Source organism: Falco peregrinus, chromosome 4 (genome assembly GCF_023634155.1).
Source record: "Falco peregrinus isolate bFalPer1 chromosome 4, bFalPer1.pri, whole genome shotgun sequence".
In the NCBI taxonomy this organism is placed as follows: domain Eukaryota; kingdom Metazoa; phylum Chordata; class Aves; order Falconiformes; family Falconidae; genus Falco; species Falco peregrinus.
In genome coordinates this window covers 90537838-90544341 of record NC_073724.1, presented here as the reverse complement: position 1 = coordinate 90544341, position 6504 = coordinate 90537838, and positions in this window count along the sequence as shown.

Sequence of the window (6504 nt, the reverse complement as noted above, 5' to 3'; positions counted from 1 at the left end):
TGGCGTGGGGCAGTCCCAGCCTCTTCACACAGAGGCTACCCTGCAACCCCCCACTGTTAACACTTTGCCACCTACACCCAGTACACAACTCTGGAATTTCCAGAGCACTTAAAACTGTGAGGAGAGGCAGCAAGTGAGTAGGAGAGATGCTCCTGTTTAAATCCACCCTCATGCTTGTAGATTGAGTCCTTGCCTAAAGGCAAAGTGCTGGAAGTTGAAAGCAGCTTTCTTTCCCTGCCTGGTTGGTTACTTCTGATGGGACTGGCTGAGGAAGCAGCCCCTGCCTTCAGAAACCCAGAACAGCTGCTTGAACCTGTAAAACCATTTTGCTGTTTATGCCACATAAGAAGTACCAATGAACAGAGAAACCCCAGAACATGAAAGCACATACCAAAGTTCTGATCTTTCCAATGGGGTGCTCTTAGTATTTTGAATTTATTCTTCTCATTTTGTGCATTGTTCTTCCTCTCCTCACTTGCTAGCTTCTGCTTTTAGCAAGGAAAATATCAGCTGTCTGCTGTCAGGGGCTGTGTAAGTTCACCTCCATGCTTACGGTACTAGTAAGCTCACTAACTCTTCTACTTAGCTATTTTTTCTGTGGCCAAAATCAGCTTTACCTACTTACTGCTTAGAAGCAAGATTATCATCTCTCACTCAAGATCACCAAATGGATACTGATGCAGGGTGAGATGTGGTGAGAAAGAGCCTGTGTATGCAGCTGACTGCATAACTATTTGAAGTTACGCAAGAGTAAATTCTCATTTAAGTTGGTTGCACGACTAACTGAATCACATGAAGGGCCTTGCTGTAGGGATTTTCTGCTTACAAAGGAGCTCACTTGAATAATCCTTCTGTGGGATAACCTACAGGGCAACTGAATAAATCTTTTCCATTATTTATGAATTTAGAAGAGCTGATCTGGTTTCTGGCTGTGCTTTTCACAAATGTTAAAGGTCTCCCTAAACAGTAGTGGTATGCGGGATGGGGCGTGTCAGAGTGTGAGTTTCATGCATCAATTGTTGATATTTTACATCCACTTGGTTCAGTCCAGGTCTCTATAGAACCCGTACAGTTCATCCTGACTAGTTATTGCTGTGTACCACAATGTGTATCACAGCAAGAGAAGATCCTTGATGAGTTTGAGTAGCTGGCAGAAAGCTGAAGACCCAAGAGGATCAACAGGCCTATAATCGAAGTAAAACTAGTTAAAATATTATGCTGCTGAAGCTAAAGAAAGAAGGAATGAGCTGTGAGGTGCTAACAGGTTGGTCACAAGTTGGAAGGAGTAACAGAGGCCACAATTTGCTGCTTTTAAGGGGGTGGTGCTTTTGACTGTTGGGTCTGGAGGAGGGTCATACCAAAACCACATTCTTGTGTACTCACATCAGCACAAGATACCACAGAAACATGCTGAGGTCATTTACCCTGGACCTCTTTGGTGAAAAGCAAGGCGTGAGTGTCTAGACCTATAGCCGCAATGTGTTTTCAGTGTTGCTCAGGTGAGAGTTTCTTATCAGCTGCTGTCCTGGGATAACCACAATAAAACTGAAAACATGCACTGTATCTTTATTTGGTGATAAAGTGACTTGGATAGGAAGGGGTGACTTCTGTGCTACAAACCCTCTAGGTGTCTTTAGGGTGTTGCTGTGTTCTTTGAATCAAGTTTTGAGACTCATTAAGCTTCTTAGATAAATACTCTGCTCTTCCTGAGCATATCTCTGGATAAGTACTGAGTTTGACCATTTCTAGTTTAAACCAAAAGGTGAGGCAGAACAAAGACAAGAACTTTTTAAGAAACAAAAGCTATATGGCTACAGTGAACTTCTTTGTAGGAAGTAAAATCCTATGTGCGGGAGCTCTGAATTCCTTGGGAAGGCATCAAAGGCTTAGGTTGTCTTACTAAGGAGTTGGGCTCATTCAGAATAAGCTGCTTGCTAGCTGGGAAGCTGAACACATTTCACAGAGGACAGTGAGAAGAGTCCTGAAAGAGAGTTGCCACATCTTTCTGATCACTTAATGAGGACCAGTGCTCATTCTTAGGTTTCCATGATGCCATGTGGACCCAAGAGGAGCACTCTGAGGACCCTACTGGAGGAGCACTCTCAGGGACATGAGAGGCAGAGAAACCTGTTCCTAGTTAACTGCCTGCCTCACTCCAAGGCAGGATTCAGATCAAGACAATTTTATTAGTAATTTCCGTAGAAGCAGATTTTCAAAGGAACACAATATCGATATCTCCTCTTGCTGCTAACAATTTTACCTCCTTTTCCACTTGTTAGTTCTTTATACTGATTTGTTGTATTTTTTCTCTTAGTTTCAATTGTGAGTTGTCAGAAGATGGAAGTGCTTTGCTAAGTCTTTGTACAGTGCATTGCAGCCAGGATCTTTCATGATACATCACACAGCTGTTACTTTAAATAGTAGAATAATACTAATTGCTAGGTGTAGCGTGGACTCACAAATACAGGTCTTGTTGCAACTGTAAACAAGTATTTCAAGTAATTAAGTAGTTTTATGGACCCATATAATTCCAGGGATGTCTGTCACACCCATTCACTTTAAAAGAACAAAATATCTGTGTTTTATGAGAAGTGATATTTTGTCTGGTTTTGCACAGGGAGTACACAAACTCCTTCAGCAGAAATCTTTCACCTCTTGATGTGTGTATTTTCATGGTTCTCATTTTTTAAAAGAAATTTACCACTATTTTCCCACATTTGCTCTGGGACTGCTGCTTGATACAGTTTTCTTTTAGGCCAGTAATCTGAATACTCTGAAAATCACCTGAAACTGTCTGTTTAAAATAATCCATTGTAGTTATATAGTTCTGCATTGACATAATCATTGGTATCCTTTGGTCTAGACTATTGGCCTTTCCTTGTGATTCTAAACAAAGCTACAGGACTCTTTTATTTTGTACATGTAAGCGCCATGCTTAATCACACATTGCCTATCTGTTTGACTGCAGACTTAGAAGTCTTCCAAAGACTGCAAAACCAGGAGGTCATAAAGGAAGGAAATAAGAGGCAGGGAATAGATTTACAAGAAAAGGCTTGGGTAGCGTATGCTTTAGTGGTGTGTGGAAAAAGCTGAGCAAGACTGGCAGCAGTAAAAGAAGCTCTGCATCAAATGAATCATCCATCCTGTCTACAAAGGATGACAATATTTTACCTCTGACTAGATTAAAAATAATGCAGGTTAAATCTGTTATTAGTAAATTAAACTTGCCCAGGATACTTTTGTTCACTGTGGGGTCACCAAATCCAACATGCCTGTTGTGAATGGCTCCCTGTCCATGCTAACTCCTGATCCATATTTGCTGTTACGGGCCAGAATTGTGCCACGTTTAGTCTTAAGAGTTTGCATGTGTAGACGTCCATGACTTGATTACAAAAACCTCTATGGCTGTCATTGGTGTGACCACTTGTATGCTTAGGAAAGTTTGCAGCTTGCTAGCTGCTAATTGCTCACCTTCTGCAAAATCACGTCATCTCCCTAAATTTGTTTTTCCCCAACAAATTGCTGAAGGTTTGTTATTTTGGTGCCTTTGATGGAGTATGTCCTAAGGCAGAAGAAAAAGGAAGTATTTTTATTTTCTCTCCACTATGCAGATTTTCCCTCAGTGTATCACTTAAGGTGCATTTTTTTGCAACCAAACCAAACTCAGTGTCAGTCTCATAAAAACTGCTCCAAGGGTGGGGCTGGACAGCAGTGAGATTTGGGGGCTAAAGAGCCTCCCTGAACGTGATAGGTACACAGGGGAAAGAGTACCAAAGCACCTTCTGCTTGAAAAAAACAGCTGGTTTATATGGAAGAATCATAAGCAGTTAGGAATTGCCCAGCTGGTTCTGGTAAGCAAGAACCAGGTTCTCTGTGACCTTCATGGACCTAAGGGTGAGTATCTGGAAATACCGTGGAGTACTTGTGTAGGCATCGGCACAGATGGTATGAGCAGATCACCACATAGACAGGGAAATCTGACACAAGAAGGCAGCAAGGGTTAGATCCCAAATTAACCATGTGGTCCAGCTGTAGGAGCTATATCTGTGGCATGGATTTTTGTGGTGACGGTGCCCATGCCATGGACCTGGGGTGGGCACCTGCATCTTGGTGCAGTGCAAAGGAAGCCAGATACCAATGGCCTGGGTCCCATAGAAAGTGCTGAAACTGGGATTAAGGAAGAACTGAGTAAAACACTGCAGTATTACAGAGGCATTAATTTGATGGTCCTTTTCAGTAAAAATTTTTTCTGTTGCCTGGAGGTCTCCTGCTCCTCAGGTCTAAATTGCCCTAGTCTGAGTGGCTTGATTCTAGTTTCCTGCCTGCACCTGCCTGGAATTTGAAAACAGGGAATTCTGCGTGAATAATGGACAGATGCTCGCTATAAGAGAGAGTTCAGGGAGCAGGATGTTATGCTGGTGGACCATCTTTCAATGTCAGCTCTTAGCTGGAAATACAATTTCATTCAAGGGCCTGTCTTGTGCCCCAGCGCTGTGTTGCTCATGCTGCGAACAGTGCAGGATCTGGATGCACCCGAGCTGCTTGGGTGGTGGCCTTTGGTAGGAGCTGAGCCAGGCTGGTTTTTGACAGCTGCTGCCGCTGTCCCTGTGTCACTTACCTGAAATGATCTCACTTGCCTTGCTTCCCCAAGCAGTAGCAGCAGCAGTTCCTCTTGGATTCCTTTCTCTGCTGTTTAGTCAAGGCCTTTCCAGTTGTCCGTAGAAGCAAAATGAAGCCAAGAGGTAAATTTCCAATGTTACCAGCCCCTCTTGTGGTAAGGCTGTTTTATTCACTTTCTAAACCATTTTTACCTCTTTACAGCCCAGATGAATTTCTTTATAAGATGTGCTCCTTATGATAAAACAAATAATAAAATAAAATACTTTTGCTATTCCATAACCTAAGGATGACGCTGAGGAAGGTGTTAGCAAAATAAAGGAAAGCAGATTCATTGAAGTGGTGTCAGCTTGAAGAAAAGAAGTGCTGTAGAGTAGCACAGAGAAGTCCTTGGGAAGACTTGCCCCTGCTGCCTTAGAAGACAACACCAAGAGGCATTCTCTGGAAGAAATCACAGTACCTTACATAAAGCAGAAGGAATGTGCTAGTGTGGTCACTTCAAAGCATGTCAGTGACTACTGAAATGCTGCTATTGCGCATCAAGGAGTGTGGTGTGGGAAAGGAGAATTTATTTGCCTTACCTGGAACTGGAAGCCCTTTTACTGTGCTCTCATCTCAGTCCAACAGTTACTATAAATCAAGTTCCCCCTCCCTCGGTTCTCAGAAGGTGAAACTAAGTCAAAGCAGAAATGGTTTTACTGGAATAGGGTATGTTTCCAGACCTCCTACACATTTCATGGATGAGACAAAAGAATGTGAGTAGCAGTTTATGTGCTAACACATGACAGACAATATAGCCATGCTTCTCCAGTAACAGAGGAGTTCCTGAGCTAAATCAGACCTTAGTAACATCTGGCTGAAATAGCCATGTGCCTCTCACAGCATTTTCCTGTGCCAGCACAGTGCTAACACAGCCAGCATGTCATGCTGTGCCATGCTAGGAAAAAGTCTGGGAGTCAGTGACTGAAGCAGGGCGCCGAGGCTACTTAGAAGTGTAGCAAAAGATTGAGAGGTCGCTGAAGCAGGAAAATACGATGAGATGATATGAAGAGTAATTGGAGAAAAGTGTTTTGCATCGTTTTGTGGATAGCAGAATGCAGTCAAGCTGAGGCTGACACAGCCCTGGGGAAGTTGATGGTACAGACAGAAGCACACGCCAGATCAAGACCAGAATCCTGAGCAGAGGAACATCTTTCTTCCCTTACCTTGAAAGACACAACAGTGATGGAGACAGACTTTCTCAGGAAGGATGAAATACACAGAGAAGGGTGAAGAGGCCCTATCTGTTCCCCATCGTGAAGCAAAATTTATGTTTCATCAATTTATGAGTCAACATGTTAACAGCACCACTCATCAACCTTCTCTCCCAGTCTCCATAACATGGAGGATCTAGTTGCCCTGGTCTCCGCTCTAAACGCCTTCAAAGACACCTAGCTTTCTCTCCTTGTTGAAGAGCGCTTTGTTCACTGTAGCAGGGCTCCTTCAGCAGGCCCCAGCTGTCAGGCACAAGGCCCGTACTGGAGTTAGGCTGGTCTCCCCCTGACCCTGATCCCCAGGGTTTCTGTATTTGACAGACAGACAGACAGAAGGGAAAGCAGAAATAACTACCAGCATACCCTACACACTTCCTATTTCAAAATTGCTTTCTGGCTAGTTAACACATGTGCTTCCCCTTTTACAGAGCAAATGTGCACAACTGCTGCTCCAGCAGAGGCTAGCTGGAGATGGCCATGACACTCCACACTCCGCCAGGTCAACCTTCAGAGTAGATGGGGAGATCCACAGCCAATCTACTGGCTCTGGATCTGGCCTCTGATGCTGGGTCCAGGGCCTGTCTCAATGATGATCTTGTCCCAGGACTGTGCTGAGTGCTCCCCAAAAGAATAT